Source organism: Pelophylax lessonae (genome assembly GCF_965119305.1).
Source record: "Pelophylax lessonae genome assembly, chromosome: 1".
NCBI classification, from domain to species: Eukaryota; Metazoa; Chordata; class Amphibia; order Anura; family Ranidae; genus Pelophylax; species Pelophylax lessonae.
The window spans coordinates 459,030,034-459,042,545 of record NC_138768.1 but is presented as its reverse complement, the minus strand read 5'-3'; the positions used below and the strand labels follow the sequence as shown (position 1 = coordinate 459,042,545).

The 12,512-nt window shown below is 42.7% G+C and overlaps 2 protein-coding genes across 4 annotated transcripts in view; both read left to right on the top strand.

The window, feature by feature from the left end:
- Window positions 1-12,512, top strand: part of OCEL1 (occludin/ELL domain containing 1) — a 245,874-nt gene that overhangs the window by 42,098 nt on the left and 191,264 nt on the right. The gene's annotated exons all lie outside the window — the stretch shown is intronic.
- Window positions 11,058-12,512, top strand: part of LOC309562532 (occludin-like) — an 80,937-nt gene continuing 79,482 nt past the window's right edge. The window contains exon 1 of one of the 2 annotated variants that reach the window (XM_082266780.1): window positions 11,058-11,309. The gene's annotated coding sequence lies outside the window, so the exon portion shown is untranslated. Of the gene's footprint in view, window positions 11,314-12,512 lie in introns of both variants that reach the window. The other variant, XM_082266779.1, reaches the window with a different exon arrangement.

The following is a 12,512-nucleotide window of genomic DNA, read 5'->3' as shown; positions in this document are numbered from 1 at the left end:
CACCCATTGTGTGACAATAGCGAATTAAAATTTGCTATTGTCACACGGATCCTCCTCCTGGCCAATCAGAAAGCGGGTCTGAGACCCGCTTCCTGATTGGCCGAAAGGCAAACCCCATGCCATTGGCCGAGGAGGAGGTGGGAGGACTCGAGGAGACGCGGGGACTAAAGAGAAGAAGCCGCCACTATAACAGGTAAGTCAAGTGCACTGGTCTCGGGGGAGGCTTGTCAAGGGGGCACGCTGGTCTCTGCATTGAAGGGGGCACGAATGATGATCTCTGCATTGAAGGGGGCACAAATGATGATCTCTGCATTGAAGGGGGCATGCTGGTCTCTGCATTGAAAGGGGGCCCGAATGATGATCTCTGCATTGAAAGGGGCACACCGCACGCTGGTCTCTGCATTGAAGGGGGCACAAATGATGATCTCTGCATTGAAGGGGGCATGCTGGTCTCTGCATTGAAAGGGGGCCCGAATGATGATCTCTGCATTGAAGGGGGCACACCGCACGCTGGTCTCTGCATTGAAGGGGGCACGCCGCACGCTGGTCTCTGCATTGAAAGGGGGCACGATGATCTCTGCATTGAAAGGGGGCATGCTGGTCTCTGTATTGAAAGGGGGCATGCAGCACGCTAGTCTCTGCATTGAAAGGGGGTACGCTGGTCACTGTGCATTGAAAGGGGGCACGCTGGTCACTGTGCATTGAAAGGGGGCATGCTAGTCACTGTGCATTGAAAGGGGGCACGCTGGTCACTGCATTGAAGGGGGCACGCTGGTCACTGCATTGAAGGGGGCATGCACGCTGGTCACTGCATTGAAGGGGGCACGCTGGTCACTGTGCATTGAAAGGGGGCACGCTGGTCACTGTGCATTGAAAGGGGGCACGCTGGTCACTGTGTATTGAAAGGGGGCACGCTGGTCTCTGCATTGAAGGGGGCACGCTGGTCACTGCATTGAACGGGGCACGCTGGTCACTGTTTTGAAGGGGGCACGCTGGTCACTGTGCATTGAAAGGGGGCACGCTGGTCACTATGCATTGAAAGGGGGCACGCTGGTCACTGTGCATTGAAAGGGGGCACGCTGGTCACTGTGCATTGAAAGGGGGCACGCTGGTCACTGTGCATTGAAAGGAGGCACGCTGGTCACTGTGCATTGAAAGGGGGCACGCTGGTCACTGCATTGAAAGCCGGAACTGGCTACTAAAATTTTTAAATCCCACCACTGCCTGTCAGTTGGCTAGTTGCTATGTGAAATGACTTCAAATTCCAAACTAGATTTTGACCCTAGTTTCAGGGAAGTCAAGTTAACACAATCACATTGTAATGAGTTTAGGCCCTGTTCACCCTATGTGGGTGACAGCGTGTGCACCCGCAACCACCCACAGTGAAAATGCACTGATGTGAGAAAATGCGCACCCCACACATGTAAAAATGCAGTGCATTTGTAGGAAACTCAGGGAAATCGCATGGTCAAAATGACCATGCGATTTCCCTGCGGGCCCCGTTTTGAAAAAGGTGCATGCACCTTTTTCTATGGGAAACACACGAATGGTTGCCCATTCAAATGAATGGGCTGCCGTGCCCAAGCAAACGCGGCCCACACACATGCATAGGTGTGAATCGAGCCTAATTCTTGTTCAGCCCTCAACAGGTATATGGGCACACATAATATCTAGATAATTCATACATTTATGCATAAGGTTGTATAAAACACTGATTAGAGAAGCTGAATTTTTCTTGTTACACCTAAGAAGATTGTACACGTGGCCCCTATGTGTTACAATCTGATTGTATATTGTCCTTTATATTTACCATCTACTTTATGGTGTAACTGTCTACCTCATTGGATATAAATGTAATTAATTATTTAGGAAGGTGTTCAAACTAGATGGTTATTGGTAAAACTAGAGGAGATAGCACATAGATCGGCAATAAAAATAAAATAAAAAGCTTATTGTGGTTCTTGCCTTACCCTGAACTATTAAAAAAAATTATGTATGTGTTGTAGTTGGGGATTTTCATTCACATTCTGTTTGATTAAACAGTTGTCACCAGGACAGTAAGCAAGGCTGAATCTCTCAGAGGTTCTAATCTTTCCTCATACTATTAAAAAATGTTGTAACATATATTTTAAACACAAATTATAGCACTCAGCGCAATGGATGATTGTAAAGTGTCACTCAGCTGCATCTAAAATTAGGTATCAGTACAATAGACCATTCCTGATGATGTCCGTATAGAGGAAATACATTGGGTGGGGATTGAGCAGTGTGACGCCCTGCGCTGAAAGGAGCCCACAGAGAAGGAAGCACACTGGTGTGGTACTCCTCAATTCACATCTTAGCTATCAGATTTTTTGAGGCTGGACTGAGCACTCTGTGAGTAACGCTGGATTGTTTTTAATGCAACCTTTTAAAAAAGGAGTTGTTTTATGCTATGAGCTTTTTCTTTTTAACTTTTTTAATGGGACCTTCTTTTCATGAGTGCTATGAAGATCATAGGAACCATGGGATTGCTATGCTTTTGAGCATTGTTAACCTTTGATGGGACCTGCTTTTCATGAGTGGCATGAAGATCGTAGGAACCAAGGGATTCCTGTGCTTTTGAGCAATGTTGAGTTTGATCATTTTGTAACAAGTGGTCAATTAAATCTGGTGAGTAATACCAATGGTGTGCATTGTGGAGGGTGTGTGTAGAACAGGCACTTTACATGCTAAAAAGTTGCAATTACATTTCTCACTTTGTGGAAGATGTTTGTTTGAGCACTGCATGGTTTACGGACTTATAATTGATTTACTATATTCAGTTGGTTTGATACTGCACTGTTTATTTATTTATTCACCGCATTGTGTGTTGGATACATTTTTGAAGTATTGATTTATGCGCCTTGTTTGATTTACCCAGTATTTATTTATTTTTTAAATAATAATTTTTTTTATATATTTATTGATTCGTTGATTTAATGCACTTCTTTTTATTTGTAAAGATTACTTGTTATGGTATGAATTATTCGTTTTTTTAAATATTTATTTTTTGGGTAGCATTGTATGGTGCACATAAAACAACAGAGATATGGCATAATCTGTGTGTGTTTTACCTTTCCACATTATACGAATACTGCTGTCTAAGGCCCTGTTCACACCTGAGCGTATTTCAGCTCATAAAACGCTCATCTCTGCAATTTCAAAAGCTCAACAAGCACAATCCCATTCATCAATGGCCTCTTTTCATATCTGAGCGTTTTGTCGCCTGAAGCAAAATGCCTGAAGCTCACAAAAGTACATGGGCTTCTTTTTTGCAGATTAGAGGCGTTTTTGTTGGATGCCAATGCTTGTCTCCAAACACCTGCAAAAAACACCTGAAAAATGCCTGAAAAACTCCTGAAAAAAAGGCAGAGAAAATGCCTGAAAAAAGCCCAACAGAAAGCCTGAAAACGATACGCTCAGGTGTGCATGGAGCCTAGGGCTCCATTCACAACTGATTGTATCATTTTCAGGCGTATTTTTGGCCGCTTTTCAGGCGTTTTTAAGGCATTTTTTTAGGCTTTTTTTGTGGTTGTTTGGAGGCAAGCATTGGCATCCAACAAAAACGCCTCTAATCTGCAAAAAAGAAGCCCATGTACTTTTTTGAGCTTCAGGCATTTTGCTTCAGGTGACAAAACGCTCATATGTGAACAGTGGCCATTGATATGAATGGGATTTTGCTTGTTTTGAGATGTTTTGAGACTTCAGAAATTAGCATTTTACGAGCTGAAAAACGCTCAGGTGTGAACAGGGCCTTAGGCATATACATAAAAACAGGACGCAGTATGCACGCAGTGCAACACTCCTCAGACCTGCACAAACGTATGGACATTATTTACTAGCTATTCGATTATTAACTCAACATTGCCTTCACATGGCCTATATGCATGTAAAAGAAAGAGGGAAGATGTATCATTGGCAACTTCAGACGTGGATTTCACCTGAATTTGCCTGAATAAGTTCAGGCTTATTTTCCCCTTAACAATGGAGCTCTTGTCAGTTCTCAGATTTTTAGATTTATAACATTATGGCAAAGTCATACAGTTGTAAATGTGATGCTTTTCAGCCATGTCAGTCCATAAATTTAGTATTCCTAATTATACCAATAATTAGTCATTGTCAATATTTAAGGATAAAAAAAATTAAACATCCAAAAAAATGAATGTTCAAAGCTTTATCAATAAAAAAAATATATATATTATATAAAGTTTTGACAGTGAAAAAAAAGCTTTAAAAACTTCTAAAATAACAGAATCAAATAAGTACAATTCAAGATTCAGGCCATCAGTTTCAACAGAGGACAAAACATGATCAAAAACAATATACAAAAAAAAAAAGAAAAAAATCAGCATAAATGGCCTCTCTGATGTTAATAAATATGCTTCTGTATGAAAATATCCACTTCAGCCAACAACACTTTACTCAGGCTAGAGAAGGGGTCTCCAAACTATGGCCCTCCAGTTGTTCAGGAACTACAATTCCCATCATGCCTAGTCACGTCTGAGAATGTCAGAGTTTTACAATGCCTCATGGGACATTTAGTTCCTCAACAGCTGGAGGGCCGTAGTTTGGGTACCAAAGAGGATTAAAATTATGTGAAATTTTACAAGAAAGTCAATCTATGTTAGATATTTATTACATTTAATATTATTACCAGTGCTTTAGGTGATTCTTTAAAATGATTTCAATAAAATAGCCAGCAGGATGAAAAATTTGTATGATTTCATTAAATCACACAAAGTCACTAAAATTACAAAACAATTTGAGTAAATAAGAATAAGGATCCGAGAGATAAAAGTAAAATGCAGAGAAAGTATAAACAAATAAAATGTTTATGTGTATTTGTGTGATGTGTGTGTAAGTCCCCGTTCACACTGGGGCGACCTGTGAGGCGACCTGGTCACCTCACAGGTCGCCGTAGGTCGCCTTCCATAGGGAAGCTGCGGACCCGTTCTAATAGGAGCGACACAAGTCGCTCCGACTTAAAAAAAGGGTCCGGAGCTTCTTTGGGGCGACCCGGAGCGACCGTCATAGACTTCAATGTTATGAAGTCCGTGCCGGCCGCTCCGAGGTCGCGGCGCGCTGCTCGCACCGCGACCTCGGAGGTCGCCCCGGGAAGTCGGATCGCCCCAGTGTGAACGGGGCCTAGGTTCTTTATGCGTCTGAAGTCTGTGAGCTCGCAGCTAAACTCTCACATAATTAATAAAGGGGTTTGCCTAACCACAAGTTTAACCTGAGATTCTATAACAGAACCTGTTTCCTTCTACCTTCCTGATTAGATGAATGATGTATTTTTTATATATATATAGATAGATAGATATAGATATATATTCTTATATATATCTATTCTTAGACAAATGCACATGCATTACTTTCTAGGGTAAAACAAAATAAAGCGTCCATTGTATTTAGGAAATAAACTAGTTTTAATCATCCTTTAAATGTCATGCGCTGTCTTTTTTCCTAATGCCCCACTCAGACGGGCAAATCAGGGTGGATAGAGAGCTGGGTCTGCACGATTTCAGACAAACAGGATAAATTCCTTTTGCCATAGTTGCACTTGCACTTAACCGCTTGCCGTCCAGCCGCCGTCGTTTTAGAGCGGCAGGTTGGCTCTGTCCCGCGAAACGACATACCTGTACGTTGCTTTGCGGGACCGCTAGCGGGGGCGTGCGGGCCCTCTCCCCACAGCGGAAGCTAATCAGCGGATCCGACACCCGTGATCGCTCCCCGTGGAGTCAGAACGGCGGTCTGTCGCTGTAAACGCGGCAGCCTGCTGTTCTGTCAGTTATGAACACAGAGATCCTGTGTTACTCTTATTCAGGAACACAGGTCTCTGTGTTCATGCAGCAAGCCCATCCCCCACACTGTTAGAAAGCAGCCCCCCTAGGGAAACATTTAACCCTTCGATCACCCCTGGTGTTAAACCCTTCCCTGTCATTAGTACAGTAACAGTGCATATTTTCAGCACTGATTACTGTAGTAATGTCACTGGTCCCCCCAAAAGTGTCATAAATGTCAGTTAGGGGTCCGATCTGTCCACCGCAATGTCGCAGTCCCGCTAAAAATCGCAGATCACCGCCATTACTAAATAGATAAATAAAAATGACATAAATCTTTCCCCTAGTCTGTAGACGCGATATGCAAACTTTTATGCAAACCAATCAATATATGCAGCAATATACAGAAACATCCTTGGTGAAAACCTGCTCCAGAGTGCTCTGGATCTCAGACTGGGGTGAAGACCTGAGGCTGTAATTGGTGCCAAAGGTGCTTCAACAAAGTATTGAGCAAAGGCTGTGCATACTTATGTACATGGGATTTTTTTTTTTTTCGTTTTTTATTTTTAATAAATTTGCAAAGATTTCAAGCAAACTTCTTTTACGTTGTCATTATGGGTTATTGTTTGTAGAATTTTGAGGAAAATAATGAATTGAATCCATTGTGGAATAAGGCTGTAACATAACAAAATGTGGAAAAATGAAAGCGCTGTGAATACTTTCTTGATGCACTGTACATTGTTGTTGGTAAATCATATCATTGTTCTAATTCAGATACTTATTTGTTAGTTGAGCCGGGAGAATGACAGCTTGTACTTTCACAAACAAGACAGCAACAACAGCTTCCACTGATTGAAACAAATTTGCAGATAAGGACTTCTGAGTTTACTTTGACTTTCCTGATCCGCATTCTTTTTCTGGTTCTAAGACTCAGAACATTCTCAGAACAGTCAGGCAACTTGCATATTCAGAAGAAGGTCAGAGGGCACTGCGCTTCTTTAATGGCAAGCTTGTTTTGATTTTCTAGATTGCACAAGTGTCTCTTATATAAGGGTGCATAGAATAAGGCCAGTTTCACATTTGTGCGACTTGTAATGCGATTTGGGACTGCAAAATCGCATGACAAGTCGTTCTCCATTATTACCAATGAGTACCATTCATATCTGTGTGACTTGAAGTCGCACCGACTTCAAAGTAGTCTCTGCACTACTTTGGCACGATTTTGATGCGTTTTGAGGTCCAAAGACATTCAAGCCCAGTCAAACTCGCATCAAAATCGCAGCAACAAAGTCGTGGCAATATCGCGGTAAAATCTTGCGACTTCGAAGTTGCACAAGTGTGAAAGGGGGCTAAGGCTTAGGCCCCTTTCACACGGGCTTTCCGATCTGGTCCACCTGTCAGTTTTTCAGGTGGATCTGATCAGATGCCCCATGCAGCCCTATGGAGCAGAATGTCAGCGGACACCCACTGCTATCCGATTTGATGTGGTCTGAGAAATCCGGATGGATGGTGACCTTATTTTCCATCTGTCTGGAGAATAGGACCGGATAGGATCGGATGAAAATGGACAGGCGGTCCGTTATCATCCGATCCCCCATAGAGGAGAGCGGGGATCTGACTGGTCTGTCTCTGCATAGTAAGCAGAGGCGGAGCTGTCATCTGCCTGCTCAGCGGGGATCAGCGAATCGATCCCCGCTGAGCAAAATGGACTCCGTCGGGCGCACCGCCCGTGTAAAAGGACCCATACAACATTAAATAAAACATTGCTTCTAGAAACTTTGCTTGTATAACTTTACAGAACTGCGTAAAGATATGTTCTGCCTTTCAGTTTTCAAGTATTGCCATTACTCCTTATCCAATATTAATATTTGACACTCCATGAATTTGTGTATATTTGTGAGCAGAACTCCAACCAAAAATAATATAAGAATGAATAGCCCATTAACCACTTAAGCCCCGGAGGATTTGGCTGCTAAAAGACCAGGGGGTTTTTTTGAGATTTTTTACTGCGTGATTTTAACGGACAATTGCGCGGTCGTGCGACGCTGTACCTAAACGAAATTGGCGTCCTTTTTTTCCCACAAACAGAGCTTTCTTTTGGTGGTATTTGATCACCTGTGCGATTTTTACTTTTTGCGCTATAAACAAAAAAAGAGCGTAAATTTTGCAAAAATAACAATATTTTTCACATTTTTTTATATGAAATTCCCCCCCAAAAAAATGTAAAAATCTAAATTTTTTAACATTTTTGGCCAATTTGTTTTCTGCTACCTATGTTTGGTAAAAAAAATCACAAAAAGCGTATTTTGATTGGTTTGCGCAAAAGTTATCGCGTTTACTAACTAAGGGAAAGATTTCTGTCATTTTTGGTGTTTTTTTTTAACGCGTAATGGCGGCGATCTGCAATTTTTTTTGCGGTACTGCGACATTGCGGCGGACGGATTGGACCCTTGACTGACATTTTTGACACTTTTGGGGTTACCAGTGACATTTCTACAGTAATCAGTGCTATACATATGCACTGTTACTGCAAAATGACACTGGCAGGGAAGGGGTAACTTTATTGGGGAGGGAGGGAGGGAGGGGTTAAGTGTGTCCCTAGGGGTGTGCTTTCTACTGTGATTGGCTGTGGCTACTAGTGTAGGAACAGTGAACACTGTTTCTACACAGGGGAGAATGACAGGCGGGTTGTTTACATCAGCCGCCTGACCTTCTCCCTCTGTACCGATGATCGGCGAGTGACCGGCGGACATCGGGTCCGCCGGTCACACGCACTAACTGCCCTGTGAACGAGCCGCGGCGGGCGCGTGCCCGCCCGCTATTGGCTCACAAGGAAGTGACAGGCAAGTGACGTACCGATACGTCACTCTGCCTGGCCGGGGCTGACTGCTGCAGTATATAGTCGTGCGGCGGTCGGCAACCGGTTAAAAGATAGGAAAACAAAACCAGCTTGTTCAGATGGCCGGCATCATTCCACCAACCTCCTGTGAGCCCAGATGTTCCTGGATCCACACCATCCTTGATGGATAGTTAAAGAAGCAGCACAGACATGAGCTCATCTCTCCGTCACTCTGCTTTCTTCTCCTGTCAGCATACTTCTTGTCAGCACATGAAATGATTGGCTCTTACTGTTGCTTCTTCCTCTCATATTCTGAGCTCTGCTGTACAGTGCCAGCTTTGTCTATGACAGCCAACCATTGTTATTCTGGCTTCACTGTGCTGCTTCTTTCGGAGTTGTGATATCTCATTTGTACATGATCCTGTGCTATTATTATGTAACATTTGGAGCAGACTATGGATGGACTTTCTGAGGCCACCATGTAGATGTTTATATATACCACAAAGTAAGTGTAATTTTGTTATTATCTATAATAAATCTTTTTTTTCATCACTGACACCCAGGGATGTTAGAAATCACGGGGCTCCGTACAACCTACCTGGCAGGGCCCCCCCTTCCCCCCGAATATATCAAGACAATATAAATTAGTAATTAGTAAAAATACAATAATATAATTATTAGCGGACATAAACATAACAGAGAACTGTGTGAATAAGCCATTTTTAACTGCTTTAAGACCGCCTGCCGCACATTTACTGTGGCAGGCAGCCTCTCCTGCGTGTGCAAAGTAGCCCTACGTCGGTCGCACGCCTGGTGCTGGGGGGCAAACATGCGCCGCCCCCACTAGGCAACGGCGATTGCTGCTGGGCACCCGCGATCGCTCCCCGCTGAGAGAGAAGAATGGTCGGCTGTTGTAAACGCCTGACCTGACCGTTCTTCTCCCTGCAATGATCACAGAGCTCCTGTGATCCTTCTATATAGGATCACATGTCTCTATGGCCATTTCACAAGCCCATTCCCCATACAGTTAGCAAACACTCTCCGAGGCTCACACTTAACCCTTTGATCACCCCTAGGTTAACCCCTTCCCTGCCAGTGTCATTAGTACAGTAACAGTGCATATTTTTAGCACTGATTACTGTAGTAATGTCACTGGTCCCCCCCAAAAGTGTGAAAAATGTCAGTTAGGGGGTCTGATCTGTTCGCTGCAATGTTGCAGTCCCGCTAAAAATCGCAGATCACCGCCATTACTAGTTAAAAATAAAAAAAAATTAAAATTACATAAACCTTTCCCCTAGTTTGTAGACGCGATAACTTTTGCGGAAACCAATCAAAATACGCTTATTGGGATTTGTTTTTACCAAAAATATGTGCCGGTTCACACTACTCCGACTTGTCAGGCGACTTGGTCGCCTGACAAGTCGTGCTCCATTCTGTGCAATGGGAACCGTTCTAATAGGAGCGACTCAAGTCAGTGCAAGCCGCGCAGAAGTTGCGGTGCACGGCGACTTGTTCAAGTCGCCCCGAAGTTGTGTCGCCATAGTGTGAACCGACTCTTAAAGGATGAAAAAATTAGATTTTTAAATTTTTTTTGGGGGGGGGGGGTGGGGGGATGTTATATAGCAGAAAGTGAAAAATATTGTTTTTTTTTTCAGAATTGTCGCTCTTTTTTTGTTTATAGCGCAAAAAATAAAAATCGCAGAGGTGATCAAATACTGCCAAAAGAAAGCTCTATTTACAGCCCATTCAGACTGGTGTGACACGACTTTGTGGGGCGACCTGTGAAGTCGCGGTGCACGCTGTTCACCGCGACTTCGCCGCGACTTGCACGGACTTCATATAATTGAAGTAAATGCAAGTCGCCTCCAGGTCGCCCCAAAGTAGTACAGGACCCTTTTTCTAAGTCGGAGCAACTTCTGTCGCTCCTATTAGAACGGGTCCTGTACTACTCAATGGCGAGCGACCGAGCGCGACTTGTCAGGCGACCAATTCGCCTGACAAGTCGCCTTTGTCTGAATGGACTCTTATGGGGAAAAAAAGGACAACAATTTTATTTAGGTACAGCACGACCGCGCAATTGTCTGGTAAAGTAATGCAGAGCCGAATCGCAAAAAATGGCCTGGTCTTTACGGAGGCAAATCCTTCTGGTCCAGAAGTGGTTAATGAGCTGTAAATAAATAAAATGTTATTTTATTTATTTGTTTTTTTTACATTTTATTGCCTTGTGCTGTTTTCGTTGGTGTATGAAATAATACTTGTATGAAAGACTTTTAATAATGCTTATAAAACAATAAATACCTAGCGTAGGTGACTATACTGTAGGTTTCTCCGATGAGCTCTCCTGTACGGTACTTTTACCCTATGTGTCTAATTCTAGTTGGGGGTGTACCCTCTGGGCACTGGGAAAGAAGTGGTTAAAGGTGTATGAATAGCAGACCTGCCTGTGCACTAGTTCTCAGGGAATTGTTCAGTTCTCCAACTGCTGACCAGCCCTGAGGGGAGGATTGTCAGTGTGAATGTGGGCAGAGCTGGATTCTAATCATTAATCCCAGGAGCGCCATTACCAGACAACAAAGAGGTGAAAAAGTAAAGAACACCGGGCTGCCACACACAGGACTCCTACAGCCAACAGACACCTGTCAACATTCTAAGAACAGCAAAGAAAGAAGGTGAGTGCTAGAATAAAGGAGTAAAACTATTTAACATATTGGAGGGGTACAGGATAGATAAGCAATAGTTAATACTATATATCAAAGACATAAAAAACTTGATCATCAGAGTATATAAGAAATATTATGCACACGCATATAAAAGCTGGGAGGTAGATGAGACAAACAGGCACATGACCTGCAAAGTGCAAAAGTGGATTATTAACATCAGAAAGATCAGAAGACCTGATAATAGCACTTGTATGGAACGCTGTGACACCAATCGGAGACATCTTGGGGGTAGAGAAGTATCCAGGGACCAGTGGGCAATAATACTTATTTATTGCAATGCATGGGTCAGATAGTCATTTGGGTTTGCTGTAACTTCTGACTGCTTACAAAGTTTGTTAAACTTTTTAATAACATACGCAACTCTACATCAAACCGTATCAATCGTTATGCCAATAAATTAAATATATTTGAATTCATCAAATGATATATGATAAGATGCTGTTTTTTGAGTTTTAGACCAACAAATAGGCATGATACATAACAACATCATTTTACAAATGTTTGTCCTGAAGAGAAGTGACAGCAAAATCAATAGCCATGATGAGAACGATACAGCAGAATAAATTACAAACATGTATATGTGGACCAGCCTTTCCCAACCTTTTTAACACAGAGGAACCCTTGAAATAAATTTCTGGTCTTGGGGGAACCCCTGATAAAAATGAAAAATCTACAACTCATGATACATTAATGTGACAGTCAGTGGGAAGAATGCTCCTTACTCGTGTCATCATTGGGAAGAATTACCCCCTTACAGATAGCTAAAAGGAACAATGGTGTCATTGGGAAGAATTACCCCCTTACTGATGGGAATTTCCCCACTTTTTTATATCTAATAAAGTAAAAAAAAGTGTGGACATTTTTTAAAGAAAACTTTAGAGTAACTGAATGTATTCTCTCTTAAAAGGATATTAAAGGGGGATATGATCAACATGTATAAATACATAGGGGTTCATATAGTGAACTTGGTGTTTAAGGTGTTTAAAGGGGGCACTCTTTACGTCTGGAGGAAAGGAGATTTAATTTCCAAATACGGAAAGGCTTCTTCACAGTAAGAGCTGTGAAAATGTGGAATAGACTCCCTCAAGAGCTGAACCTGTCCAACTCAGTAGATTGCTTTAAAAAAGGCCTGGATTCTTTCCTAAATGTACA